Source organism: Amblyomma mixtum, unplaced genomic scaffold, assembly GCF_055824585.1.
Source record: "Amblyomma mixtum isolate Tamu unplaced genomic scaffold, ASM5582458v1 scaffold_31, whole genome shotgun sequence".
Taxonomy (NCBI): Eukaryota; Metazoa; Arthropoda; class Arachnida; order Ixodida; family Ixodidae; genus Amblyomma; species Amblyomma mixtum.
Window position 1 is genome coordinate 118,055 of NW_028317728.1, and position 15,522 is coordinate 133,576.

Below are 15,522 nucleotides of genomic sequence, written 5' to 3' on the forward strand. Positions count from 1 at the left end.
GCACTGAGTTTTCTCTTAACGCTTTCAGACGTTTCGTCTGGCGAAACAGTCACCACGCCTCGACAGAACGCACCGGCGATTTTAGGGTGTCCCCGGAACGGTAGCTCGCGTTCCCCTACCGGCAGCACAATATCCCGGAGTAGCTTCTCAGCGGCGTCGACTGATTTCAGTGCACATACAAAAACGTTTTGGTCCCAAACGTGCCACACCGCAAGTCAAGCATTTGCGTCGTCCCCGAGGATGCTGCGGACTGCAGCGCCGGCTTGTCCAGGACCAAAAGTTGCCTTGAGGTCGACCGTGTTTCTTGGTTTCAGCACCACGACGATGTCATCTTTGTCAATGCGCGGCGTGTTCTGCGACCGCCACCGGAGTTGCTTGGAGCTCTTCGAAGCTGCGTTCAGCACACTCCCGCCCTGCGTATGCGCAGAGCTAGCCGGCGCCTGTTGTTGGGTGGCACCAGCACCAGCTTCCCTCGATGCCGCCGCCGCGTTCTTCTTTCCGCGCCAGACGCGGACCATATCTTGGAGGTAATCGTCTGCGGTTGGTAGAGGATCCTCGCCTTGAGTCGTATCCTCGGATTCATGGGTATCCATTGTTACGATCTGCAAGGACTGCGGGTCGTATCCGGTGACTTGATTTGGAGCCGCCAGAGCCGAGGGATCCCCGACCGGGGCCATCGCAGGCCCGGCGCCGTTAAGCTTAGCACCACCACGGTGTGACGAAAGCTTCAAATGACCGAAAAGTGGTCAAAAATTGGCCCTAACATAACAAAGGTGGTGTAGACGGGTGCCGCTGAGGTTCCTGGAGACGATGATACCAGGCTTGCAGGGAGAAACGTTGGTGTATCGCAATAGATTGCGATCTGTCACGGAGCCGACGCGGTATGCGACCGCTCCCGTCACCGACGCTAGCTCCCTCGGGAGTGCGCGGAACAGCCAGAGAAAATGGAGCACCTAGCGCCGCGCTCTGGCAGCCCGCAGAAAGCCCGCGGGCAGCCAGAGGCGGATAATCGAAGAGGTCCACTGCGAACAAAAGTCTATGGCGGGCTTATGCCTTGAAGGCGCCATTTATTCCATGGTTTCATATCAGAATAATATATATATATATATATGTGTGTGTGTGTGTGTGTGTGTGTGTGTGTGTGTGTGTGTGTGTGTGTGTGTGTGTCCTGGGAGCTGATTGATCAATATAAGATAAAGACACCAGAAATGGGAACAACATAACAGGACTTAATTCACGACATTTCGGCTGGAGGACCTGTTTTTTTCGAGTGTATTACAGTAGTCGAAACAAGCAGCTTCTATAGCAACCGTGAGGTACAGGAAAAAGTGTAAAGGACAAATGCAAACAATGGTGGGGAGGGGGGGGGGATGAGGAAATAGGCGAGCATAAAAACAGAATCGGTTATAACTTGTAAAGGCGATCCCCTAACGAGGATGCAGGTGTTCGGAAGGAGGGAACAACAGAAAATAAAGGGGGGGGGGAGAAAAATTTCTTTCCCTGCCACCTCATGGATTTCCTAGAGAGACAGGGGAGTGCCCCTCGAGGTGTCGCTCATTGTCAAGTGCGATGCACTTGACAGCTGCACAGTGAGGAGGCAACATTTCAGGAGAAATTAGTAGGAATGGGGGTCGGCAGGAATGCCAAATAAACACCTCCGAAAAGAAAAAAGGATAAAAAACGCTGCTGCACAAGAATTTGCAAAATCGAACTCAGAAAGGGGTTGTGGCAGCACAACACGATAAAAAATAGGTCATTAGGAAAAATCACAAGTTTCTCTTGAATCCTTACACAAGCACTCAATAGACACACACAAAAAGAGACAAGGTGTCACCCAACTTCACGAACATTTAGCGTGGCGTTCCCAGACACCCTTAGAGCCTGTGTGGGTAGCAGTCTCTCACTCAAAAGAGATGCCCTCGACTTTGCGTGGCAAGCTCAGCGGAGACCACTACCAAGTGACAAGAGGTTTTTGGTTGTTTTGTGTCTAGCTTTTGCCGGTCGCTAGCCAGAGATTGGGTCGGAGCCAAAGGTTCACAAACAAAACAAAGTTTATACAGCAAAAATACGATACAGAGGATTTCACAATCACTAGTACAGCACATACAAAGTGATTAACCAAACAATGCAACTCGTGCAAAATTACACTCAAGAAAGAATACAATATAAATGAAATATTGCGCCTAAAGTGCCCTAACACGAGAGAGACAAACAAACAAATCACAGTTTGTGCACCGGGCACCGCGACAGTCCGACGACCAGAGGTCCACGACGATGCCGTCCCGCAGACTGGCGCATGTTGCCTCGTTGGTCCGTGGCTGGGCGAGTGGTGTTCTCCCGGGAGTCGAACGGGCGCTTCTCTGAAGCGTAAACGTCGGCTCGGGCTAAATTGACAGCGGTCAAGCCCTTCTTATATAGGCTTGGTCCGCGTCTGTTCGTTCTACGCGCGAAAGAAGGCGCGCACATACACGCAGTGCCGGCCGTTCAATCTTCTTTTCCTTCTCGCGCCGGCGGCGCGTCCTCATTGGTGAGAAGCCAGGAGTCGCCGCGAGGAGCATCTCGAATGTTCTGGCGCCGCACCGCCACTGACGTGCGAGTCAAGAGGAGGGAGACATGTCTTAGCGCACGCAAGGCTACGCCCTCTCAGTGAACATCGCGTAGAAACGAATCCGACGTTCTAGAAAAATCGACATCGTGGCTGACTCATTCCCTCCGGAGAGCGGCGGTGGAGGGGGAAGTCACACACGCAAGGCTAGTAGCTCACCAGGGGTTTCCTTCTTCCCCGTTTCACGACCCTCGCTGACGAGATGCGTTCGCGTGGCGCTGTTTTGTTTCCTTGTTTTGTTTGGTTTGGTTTGTTGGGGTTGAAGTCCCAAAGCGACTGAGGCTATGAGAGACGCCGTAGTGAAGGGCTCCAGAAATTTTGACCACCTGGGGTTCTTTACCTTGCACTAACATTGCACAGCACACGTGCCTCTAGAATTTCGCCTTCAAGAAATTCAGCCACCACGGCCGGTATTGAACCCGCGTCTTTTGGGTCAGCAGGCGAGCTCCGTAACCACTGAGCCACCGCGGCGGGGCTGTTTGCTTGTTTCAAAAATGCGCTGAATTTTGTGGCACAAGGCTATCAACAAATACAACACCAAAAACGAAATGCAGTGAGTCCCAAGTAAAATTTACTGTAATCAATCAATCAATCAATCAATCGATCGATCGATCAATCAATCAACCTTTTATTTTCTCTATATTAGAGGAGACAGGAAAAAAAGCTCGGAAGCTTGACAGAGGTCCCGCACCCCTTTTTCACGTTGGCATTGCATCCAACAAGCGGCAATAAATTCTGCGCTATACATTATGGCACACAAGGAGATAACACACACTGGAAAAAAAAGCAAAAAGTACCAACATAATAATACATGTAGCGTCATCACACTAACTTGTTCAGAAAAAATTTCTTAAAAACAGTAAATTGCATTAAAGGCTGGTCCTCCAGCCGAAACGTCGTGAATTAAATCTTGTTTTGTTTTTCAATTTCTGGTGACTTAATCTTATATTAATCAATCAGCTGCCAAGAAATAATTTTTGATATATATATATATATATATCTATATATATATATATATATATATATATATATCAATTTATCTGCTTCAGACATCGACCGGTTGAGACGGTGGCAAAGGTCCACAACATCCTCGATAAAGCGAGTGAATGTCTCGCCAGTTTCTTGGGCGCGATCACGGAGCCGTTGTTCGGCGCGAAGCTTGCGAACGGCAGGCCGGCCGAATGCATCCGCAAAGGCAGTTTTAAACGCCGACAAAGTCGCAAGGATCGCCTCACGGTTCCTGAACCACTGAAGGGCAACGTCCGTGAGGTAGAAAATAACCGTGGACAGTTTAATGGTGTCATCCCAGTTATTCTAGCGGCTCACGCGGTCATACGTGGAGATCCAGTCGTCAACGTCTTCATCGGCGTGGCCGTGGAAGAGCGGGGTCACGTTGCCGTGTGGTACCGGAACAGATGACGGTAGCAGGATGGGTGGGCGAGGTTTTGCTGAGTTCGTCAGGCATAGCGGACGCCGGCGGCAATGTTCTGCTGCGAAGTTCCAGGATGGGGATCGAGTCACTCCTCCACCAAATGTAAGGGGGCTAGGTGTTTCAGAAGATAGCGACCACGGCAGCGTCAGCGCGACGTCCAGTCAGCTCAGAAAGGCGGTTCAGCCAAAACAGGTCTCGGGCATTGGGCAGCATTGTCTTTGTCCTCTTCAGCGGTTGCCTGCACTGGGTCCTCGCGGGCATGCCACATTACAATATATATACATATATACTTAAGGAAAGCCAACTTAATTTTTGCTTAGAAACTCTTAGAAACTTGACAAAGCGCACTTTTTTGCACACGTGAATAAATTTTTTACACACTGTCAAAACATTTAAAATATCAAAATGCAAGATATGTGAAACGAATAGCCCAGGAAGCGTGTATAAACTTAATTTTTAGATGAAGCGCATGAGGTCAGAAATTGAAAAAAATAATAAGTGACATTCTTGCACTAGTGCAAAATCTGTGTGCAAGGTAATGGGGAATGATCTAATTCAACGCTCACTTTTTTCTATATATCAGTTTCACCACCCGCTATATGTCCTATAGTTTATATTGTTCTCAATGCAGTTGATCATAAATTATCGTTCCCAAAGGAACGAATGCTTGGAACTGACAGTGTAACGAAAAACCTACGCGTTCGCTGTGCACATAAGTAAGTATGTAAAAAGTACTTGAAAGGGTTAGAATTCCAAAAATGTCACGCTTTCGAAATGATCATGTAGCCTGCACATTTTTAGATATGAAACAATGTGACTCCTGTTAAGTAGAACGTGTTGTCGGGTAGTTGGTTCGATACTTCAGACATGGCAGTTGCGCAAAAGACACACACACAATACAAAGTGTGGGACGAGCGCTCGTCTCGTAACATCTTGTGTGTGTGTGTGTGTGTGTGTGTATGTGCGTGCGTGCGTGCGTGTGCGTGTGCGTGTGTGTGTGTTCCGCGCAACTTCCATGTCGGAAGTATGACCTGTTCGGCTTCCGAAGACGTGTGAGGACTTTAAGACGTTAATCTTGTAACATTTATTTCCTTTACTAGCGCTGCCTCCCCACGTGGGAGACCTAAGGCCCCGTCGGCGAAAGCTCTGCAGGACTATGAATAAAGTTGTTACCAACCAACTAGCGCTGCCTTCCCAACATTCCTGAGAAGATGACCGTCAAGGCACCTGCAATTCTGGCTGCTGTCATCTTTGTCGTCACTGCCGTGGCTGATGAATGTAACCTCTCGGAATGTTATGACACCTGCGTTCACAATGGTTCCGAAAGTGGTTGGTGCGTCCGTGACAAATGCTTCTGCGTGAACTGTCCACATTGGGACAGTGACTGGCGTCGAAGAGAAGCCAGGTCCCGTTCTCTCAAGGCCGTTCCTTTTGTAATTAGCCGAAATTAATGAAATTATAATAAAAACCCAATTCACTGGCCCAGTCCACTGTAGGAAGCTTTTTGAATACCTGTATATTTTGTAGAGAAGTCATTCAATATAAGGTAGAAAATCACATTAGATATCTTAATTGCGCGTCAAAAGAAGATGTCGTGATTTTCAGAGACAAAGCTAGTATTGGTTGAAAGCATTTTGGCTGCTTTTGTCCAACTTGCGGTGAGATAAAAAAACTAGATTTCAGAGGTTCTATGAGTGATGAAAAGCATTGCTGATGGTTTCTTTTCTCTGACCTGAAGCCGCCTACGAAATTACGCAACCAAGTCCTAACTACGCTTAACTATTACGTTAAAGAATTGCAGATTAGGTTAAGTGAGGTTTTAGGCATGTCGGGATAAGTAATTTCGAGCTTAATGAAATATAGCGTAAATGCATTCGTTTTACTGTTGGTCATTTGCGCTTACAATGCATTCCAATTTTTAAAGAGTGAACGCTTCATAATTTTCGTCTTTATAGATCAAAACGTGATGACTACCGGAGAAAGACCTCTACCATTGACATCACAATAAACTCTTACGGGGCTTCTCCATGCCATTTCATCTCCTCAAGCTTACTGAATGCACTCTTTCATCTTAGCCATCGGCTCCCAGTGCTACCTGTTATTTCCCTTCGAATTCACACCGTTAGACTTTAATATTCATGCACGCCGTTTACTTTCAAACTGCAAGAAACATGTGCTGTGCGATGTCAGCGCACGTTAAAAAACCCAAGGTGTTCGAAATTTCTAGAGCTCTTCACTACGGCGCCCCTCGTAGCCTGAGTTGCTTTGGGACGTTAAACACGGTAAACTAACCAGCCAAACCATAAAAGCCATCTTGGATGGCGAAATGAGCTCTATCTATGCTTAAAATGAAGCAAATAAAAAAATCATTCTATTCTTGATAATACAGTAAAATACGTTTTCATATTTCTGTATTCATAACTTGTTATGTGCAACTTCTCAATAACAGAGACAAAGCACATTGTTACATCAGAGGTGAAGGGAGTATTGGTGGCATTTTCTTGCCATATTCCAAGTGTCATCAGTAACGCTTGGCGGGTCTAAGCTTGAGTGCAGTAGTTTTAGAGCAGCAGACACAGTCTGCACTTCCTGAAAAAAAGCTAGAACTTTCAAAAATGTATCACTGCTATACAACAGGTAAATTTCAACATAATATGGGTGTGGTAATGTTCAGAAATTTCAAATACCGAATTTGAATTCGAATATTCTAAAGAATCAGGCAGTTTATCTTCAAAATTATTCTAAACGAATCGAGTATATACTCAAATTTTCTAATACATTTTGAATAATTGGCGCGAAGTTAGAATAACGCCTGCCGCGATTTCATTCAAGACTATTCCCAAAACAAAGACCATACGCATCGCGTTACTATGCAGCCGCGATCGGTATGAACGGGATGGAGGGTTGAGCGTCACGGTGCAGCTCATTTGCCTTGCTGTGTTCGTAATCCTCAAGCAAGGCTTCATCGTTTGGATGATTCGGCAAGGCTCAGGCTATTTCAACAAACCCAGCATTTATACCGGATCTCAGAAGCATGCCTGGAAAATTAGGTGTCGCCCATGTCATGCAGAGAGATGTGGGGCTAGTTTATTATTTTTCGTCGTCAAGAGCACAATGTACGTTTCTTATGAGCATATTATGACGTAGATAAAGTCAATACATCGACTTCGTTTTGAAACCTTGCAAATGGAGATCAGTGTGTTGGGTCTTTTAACAGACTTAACTGCGAAAGCAGCGCTTCGCTGCTTCTCACGACTGCTCATTGACTATACACCCAAGAAGTGAATAACTATCAAAATATTCGATTTGTATTCGATGCTGTTTGCAGCTGATATGTCGGGATTCGGTTCTGCGGCAAAGCTGCAATATTCGTACTCGATTCAGTTTGCATAAAGTACTATCTGCACATCTCTACAAAACACAGAGCTTTGCCGATCCTCGCAAACAGGCAACAAGGTATGCTGCATTTGGGGGCTCTCGAATAATTTTGACTTCCTATGGTCTTGCACGGTCCCCCCGCTGCAAATTACGCTAGTTGTTGTATGATTCGCATTCATAACCATGCCGACACCTAGGCCTCCTGATTTTGAACCAGCGACTTTGGGATAAGTAAGCCAATTTCAGTACCAACCAGGATGCAGAATCACCGCTCTTGCAAGATATCAAACATTCAGCTAACCATAAGACAGTTAAAATGAGAGTAAGATTTTTGAGAAAGTATCTAAACTAAAATGTGAATTTAGATCTGATACATGCCGTTTTGAACAATGCATTCTAAAATGAAGCAGAAGAACGTTGTGTCAACAAGTGCTGCCAACCAAGTGACCCCATTCGTCAACACTTTATGAACTTAAAATATAAGAATTTTAGAGCATGAGGATTGCAATATAACGGGATTATTTCGAAATGCTGTGCTTGAAAAGGTTCTTTTGGACCAAGGCATACTTTTGAGCTAGCATATTTTCATGGGTTAATCTTACACTCAAAATACATCTTCGTGATAAAATTTAAGTGCATGTATTTTGGCTGGTATCTGTTTATGGCAATTTTTTTCTTCGTGTGGTTATGGTGCTGGTCTCAAACTATCTTTTCTATTACAAGAACTACCAGTAGGGGACCCACCGGCCGGTCAGCCTTCGCACAGCATTTTAAAGTAGGTATCCTAGATCATTTGATGGGATACCTTGTAGGTGTCCAGGTGTAGAACCAGTCATGCGCACTTCCTTTCCTAAAAGAGATCGGGGTGTAAAACATTTTCAACGCCGATGGCCTGTGGCTTGAGCGCTACATTTCAATTCGGCCTTTTCGGGCGAGTGTCCACACTGTGGGGAAGTGTTTGCGGACACGTATAACATGGTGTGGGCATGCCCTGCCAATCCTGCTTTCCCACCCCACCCCCACCCCACCCGAGATGACTGGGAGGCTGCCCTGCTCGGCTGCTCAACTCTCCAGGACCAACGAGCCCTGGTGACAAGAGCCCGGGCCGCCGCGGAGGCCACAGGGGTCCCGGACTAGGGATGCCTCCTAGTGATTGTGAGGGCCGGGCCCTTCAGGCACGGTCCAAGCAGTACCTCTGTAGATAGTGTAAATAAATGTTTTACACCACCACCACCGCGTTTCTGGCACAATGTTGTCAATGCCTGTAGCCATGATTTCTTTCTCAATACCCCCCGTACCTATAAGCGCGATTCAGGCGTCCACTGACCCAAGGAGGCAGTTATGGGCACTTCCTTTCCTTGAAATGGCATAACTTTGTCAATGACAACGCGTGCAGCGCACATCTGTCACTACCGCCACAAAGCTTAAAGCACGATTAAGGTGTCCACTGTTCCAAGACGTCAGTTATGCGCCTTTCCTTTGCTTTCCAAGCTCCATTGGTCTCGCAGCTTAAAGCGCGACTCAGGTGTCCACTGCTGGTTACAACGGACAACAGCGACGATGACGGCGACGGCGACGCCGCGAAACGCCGAAACGGGCGCCAAAGAGCTGTGCTCTAGAAAAGCATATTCATTGCCTCAGCACTAAGTATATGTGCTCTTAGCCGGAGCAGTGAGTCAACGGGCAGAATTAGTAATGCTGTTCTCCCTAGTGTTCACTGATTGCTTGTATAAAATATGAAGAACGTGCATGAAGACACCGTGGGTATTGAAATATATTGTAATTTCTCTGGATAAATTCCCGGCGCAGTAACAGCCATGCCTTAGAAACCTTCACTTAAATATAAAAAAATCCAGCTGGCATTAGCGGCAGCTTCAGCCTCATAGTTTGAGTTCCACCAACTGGAGTCATGTTCTCAACAATGCCTTATAGTTCAGCTTTAATAACAAAAGGTCATTATTCGTATTTCTTGTGCGGCACTCCTAGCTTTTCTGACACGCGCATTCCGCAGAGAGCACAATCCACATCTCGCTCAGCTAGGATGATAGATGAGAATAGAGGAATAGGGGAGCTGAGAGGCTTGTAGGCCGTCTTTACGCACGGGACAAGCGGGCTTATACTGCAAAAACGACATCGGAATTCTGAATATTATTTATTACAGTTTCGTCGACAGTACCAGGAATTCTATCCACATTAAAATATTTTTGTAGCAAGGCAAGCACAAGAAACCTGTGCGATAGGAAGCCGCCGTCTTTCCATGTCAGTACGCGCTATTTATACTCAGGGGTAGCAGGCATTTTCTCACCCTCTACTTTCAAAGCTATTGATGTTCATAAATTGTTGTGTTAAAAATTTTCATTTTCTAATAAAAAGCAGAATTTCAATACAGAAACGTTTCGCTTATGATTCGTATGGAATCCTAGGCTCGGCCTCTTTAATTAGTAAACTGTTCAACACATTTTGATTGAGTGTTACTAGAAAATGATGATAGAGTATCTTACGGTTCTGAGCTAGGGCTCTCATCCTTGAGCGGTGTGGTCAGTACGTAGTTTGCGACACCGGATACACTCCTGCGCATTTGACTATGTCTTTAGCATCATGACATCTAATAATAGAACACCTTATATTCTGAACAAACTCTCTTTAACTTCTATTAGTGCAAAACAATACCGCTTCAAAGCTGCTACTTTAAGCGTATATAAAAATATTGTCATAATTATTGTCTTCAAAGAGTTGACTGGTGTCTAGATATTGAGAAAACAATAACGTACTGATAGAGCTAAGAACGAATATCTTGAAATAATGACCTTTTTAAATTGTGCAGCATAAAGCGAACATCTATCAGTAAGTACGCGACACAGCAAAAAGCGCAAATATTGGCTTCATAGCAGTATTCTAAGACGAAGAAGATGATGTGTAATTCACAGCGCTAAAGTGTGTTACAGTTTAACATGCGGTGTGTATGGCTGCGTCGATAGCGTACTGTTCACGCGTAGCAGCCTGTGAAGGTAACCTTCTCGCGCCGCCGCGAATTTACCCCGAGAGGTGGATATTTATTTGGTTTCTTATTGTTATTTTCTCTTGATACAAACGTGCAAACACCTCAAGCGTACATCATGAGCGTCATCAGCCTGACTACGCGCACTGCAGGGCAAACGCCTCTCCCATGTCTCTCCTAATTATATTGTCCGTTGCCAACTGCAGCCACCATTTCCCCGCAAAGTTATTGAACTCATCTGCGCACCTAACTTTCTGCCGCCCCGCGCAACGCTTGCCTTCTTTTCGAATTCACTTCGTTACCCTCAAGGACCAGCGGTTATCATGCCCTCGCATTACATTCCCTGCACAAGCCCATTTCTTCCTCTTGCCCAGTCAAAAAACACAACAGGATTACAACAGAAAATTTCTGTTGTGTTGTCTGTCATGTTTTTGGCATGTCGTATCTGTTGTCTGTCTTGTTGTGCTGTAGTCTGTCCTGTCGTGCTGTAGTCTGTCCTGTCGTGCTGTAGTCTGTCCTGTCGTGCTGTAGTCTGTTGTGTTGTCTGTCATGTTTTTGGCATGTCGTATCTGTTGTCTGTCTTGTTGTCCTGTAGTCTGTCTTGTTGTCCTGTAGTCTGTCCTGTTGTCCTGTAGTCTGTCGTTTTGTCCATCTTGTGTCTTGTTTGCTGTACCCCATTATTGTTCTTGAAGCAATTTTGCTGCATACACATGGTAGCAGCAGAGCTAGCAGTCAGCTCAATGCATGCATCCCAAAGCAATGCAGTGCCAAAAACACTGTACTTACAGTAAAAGCTTGCTTTATTGAGTCAATGTAACCACTGGTGATTTGAAATATTCCCAGCCTGTTCATGGTTTCTGGCCCGAATCGCACGCAACTTGGTGGCTTGCTCGACTTCCACGCAACTCTTGGTCGCTTGCAACTGAAAAAAAAATTGAGGAATCAGTGAGAGGTAACAAATTTGATGAGCATTGCATTGTTTCAATGACTAAAAAACAGCTTTTTCAGCAAGCACAATTAGTCTCATTTCCACTACCTTCCTGCAGTAAACTTCATTTACCAATATGTCATTAACAATTATTTGCTCACGGCCCCTGACGACTGTGTATAGTTCTATGGTGTCAAATGCTTGTAAGCTCCGAGCCGCTAGCCTTGCACAGGTCAACGCAGGCAGCCTCGGAGGGCAATTGCAGCTCCGATAATTGAGCCACAGATTCTCAGAAGCTTGCTGGTCCTGTGGGAGAAGCATTGGCTGAGTGACACATGAACAGTCACTCCAGTTGCCTTAGTTCCATTGAAGAAAACTAACAGAAGATTCATCCACCATTCTGACTGCAAAGCACCCATAAAAAATGCGTACCTATACCTTCAAACAAGGCTGACTAATTATGGGTATAATAACTGCAATGAAATACCAGTCAGCACATGTAGTTTAAAATCTAAAACTATGTGCAACTCGACGATCAACAAAAAGCATTACACAGCAATTAAAATAACCAGCATTTGTTTAAAATATACCTCAGAGGAAATACGAGACATCCACTACTCTCCAACTGTTCATGACCTTTGTACACCAGCAAATTACACTTCCTTTCTGGCACATTTGCATGCAGAAGTTGAGCTGAGTTTTAAGAATCTTTTCAGGGTGCAACAATTCGGAAAAACCAGGTTTTACCGAAAAACAAAGAGCCGTATACATTGCATCCCATGCCCAGAGCAGTGCACTTAAAGAAGACTGCGGCCTCTTCCATAAACAAGGATGAATGGTGGGCCTGATGGTATGGCATGCTAACGAATTTTTTACCAGCCAAAGACACATACACAAAACCGAACCACACAGGACAAGGGCAGGTAAAAAAAATTCTTCTATAAGTCTCCAGTTTGCCTGTGTACTCCGCAAATCCTAGGATCCCTGTCCGCTACTTGTCAAATTTCACTGAAGCGAAAGTAATACAACCGACAGCTGATGATCTGCTAGGGCAACAGGATTCCAAGAGTTTGAGAAGGGCAGTGGGATTCCAATCAAGGGGGAGCAGTGAAATTTGACTAGTAGCAGACAGGGATCCTGCAGTCTGTGGAGAACACCGGCAAATTTGAGACTTACGGAGGAATTTTTTTTACCAGCCAAAGAACACGCATCCACAAGAGAGAAACACAGAGGACTAAAGCTTTTACCAGCCCTTGTCCTGTGTGGTTCTCTCTTGTGTATGCATCTTTTTTGGCTGATAAAAAATTCTTCCATAAGTGTCCAATTTGCCTGTGTCCTCCACAAACCGCAGGATCCCTGTCCACTACTAGTCAAATTTTTGAACTCCATCTGGCTCGGACTCCCACTGCCCTTGTCACACTCTTGGAACCCTGTTGCCCTAGCAGATCATCAACTGTTGCTTGTATTACTTTCGCTTTAGTACTACACCTCCAGGGCGAAACTGCTGGATCTGTACTTTCAAGAGGTTTGCATGGCATGCAAGTTGCTTGAAGCATCATGAATAGGTGTAAATATTAGCTAGTGAATTTGCGATGCCACGACAGCTGCAGCCAGCTATCGTTTAGTGCAGCAGAAAAATGGACTCCATTTTTAAAGTGGTGAAGTGCTCATTATTTGCTCTCAAACATGAGTGCTAAGGAAACACTTTTTATGTTGCATGAAAAGAAAGAAATTACATGCACACTGAACTTTGCAAGAATACCCCATGGACATTGCAAAACCCTGCCATCCTTGCTTTATATTTGCCAGCTAACAAAATGCAGAAACCTACGAATACTTTGCGTGATAAAGACAACTAGAAATGTGTGATGAGAGGCTAGTTGGTAAGGCATTCCGAAGACATTGGACACACAGTTCCCGCTTTATGTTAGAATACTGAGTGAAATTTTGGTCTACACACCACAAATACCGGTAAAGCATCATGATAGAACACAATACTTTTTAAAGGGATAAAGGAATATGTTGGCCCTTTTAGAGGGCACATATGCATAAGAGGCAACATGTGCGAAATAGTCACTGCACCTGAAGCAGTTTAAACTGCATTATGTTAACAGCAGCAGAGTCAAGAGCTACGTGAGCGACTATTTCATACAGATCATGCAATTACATTCATGTAATTCAGGATCTGATTCATGTGATTATACAGGGAGGTTCTGCTGCTAAGTGCATGTAGAGCTCTGCATGCATTTCTAAACCCAGCTGTGAGCCTATGTCTAAGATATTTTTCTAAATAGGCAGGTAAGGTATGAATCATTGGAAAACAACACCTACCACAAACAGCTGAGGAGAGATGGCACAGCCAAAAGCCGGAAGCACGAATGGCCCAGCAGATACTGGACGCTGGCAACTGCAAATAAATATGTCAGAGCAACTGTTGTCAGAGGCCGTAACAATGTCATGAACGACAAGAGAAAAAATTGTCTACTGCTTCATAAATTAGAATAGGGTATTAATATAACACAAAAAGCAATGAGGTGACCCATGACAAAAGAAATGAGCAGATTGTATATGATGCCCGCATATACATTTTTGAGTAGATTTACATGACTCTCACAACCATTGAAAGATGCAGGCTGGAATACCACTATTTTTATGCATGATAAAGAGCGTAACTATTAGAATATAGCACGCACTGGATTTAGTTAATTACAACAAGGGTGCCTTGCACCAGCATCGAAGGTATTTTTAAATTGAACGTAGCGACCAGTAGAGCAGTCTGCTTTGCACAAATGACAAGAGAGGATGGAAAAGGCATGCATTCATTAGCAAGAAGCACGATATCTCACATCACAGCATGAAACGAAAATTGGTATTGCATTTAACAAATCTGCACGTAAATAAAAACTGCAAAAAATTATCTAGTGGCAATGCAAGTAAGGGCAAGGGAAAAAATACCGAAAAAAACTGGTGAGTGTGGTGCAGGGAGGTCTATGGGTAGGGTCCCGTGCCTGGGAATAGTTCCGAGCACGGAGAATCGCCGGCAGCACAGCTGGTGGCAGTCAACCAAGAATAAATAAGAGAAAGCGGAAATCAATAACAAACCATCACCGATACCGAACGACGTGAAAGCGGGCCGCACAAACGAGACATATAGCAAAAGCTTTAAATCCTAAATAAGTGCGCAGTTGCATCCCAAACAGTTCCCAAAGCTCTGAAGGCGAGGAAGCATCGACACCTACACCTCAGGGCAGACGCAAGAACGATCTAACTTTGACATAATACTGTCTCAAATTCTGTTCCATGAGGAAGCACAGATAAAAATTTACAAACGACTAGGCAAGGAATATGCCCCTGCCTTTCACACGCGATCATTGTCCCCGAAAAAAATTGTATGAGAAATATTAAGCCATAAGCACTAATCCGATGTGTACCAACACCGACCACTCTGTTCGCAGCTTGCCTAGCGCAAGTGCTCCGTCGGACGGCACTGCCGCTCATCGTCATCTTTTAAGTAGCACAAATCAATCCGATAGGCACCAGCCGCGAGAGAACTCGACCGTTGTCAGTTCCCTTGTCTGTCCGCAGCTGGCTGGCCTAGCGAGAGCACTCAAACGTGGCACTGCTCGCTCATCGTCGTCTCCTACGTAGCACAAATATATGCTATTGGAATGTAGTAAACATATTCTGTAGTTTTTCGCAGCGCTATTTAGCGACCGCATAACTCTGTTGTGATATCTGGTGGAATTTTTATTTACCACGGCACCCGAGTACTAAACACAGAGAGAGACTATGGAGCAGCAGTTGCCATGCAGGCTATACGCCCGTTCTTTTCTGTTAACGCATTATAAATGAGGCAACCGCATGCAGACTGCCTCCACTGCCATAACAATATAGGCGCACACTACTAACGCGTGTGAATACAGATCACTAGTAAAGACACGTAGACGGGACTCATCGATCATGCGTCGCATCGAGGCTTAGTAAAATCGCCCATTCTTCTTTGTTGCCTCTCCAGATGACAAGGAGTCGTAGCGCTGCCTTTCTTCATGGCTTTACCCGTTCAAATTCACCTAAGTTGACAGGGCGTAATTCTCGTCGTTCGTTTCCAAATCACACTTGCGTTCTTCATACATTCGATCCCGCCGCACGAGCACTCAAACAATGCTACGAAAACCCAAATA

The 15,522-nt window shown here is 45.2% G+C and overlaps 1 pseudogene; it reads right to left on the reverse strand.

Moving 5' to 3' along the window:
- Nucleotides 1–2,484: 2,484 nt before the first annotated feature.
- The window catches only part of LOC149324456 (uncharacterized), a 51,026-nt pseudogene continuing 37,988 nt past the window's right edge, over nt 2,485–15,522 (reverse strand).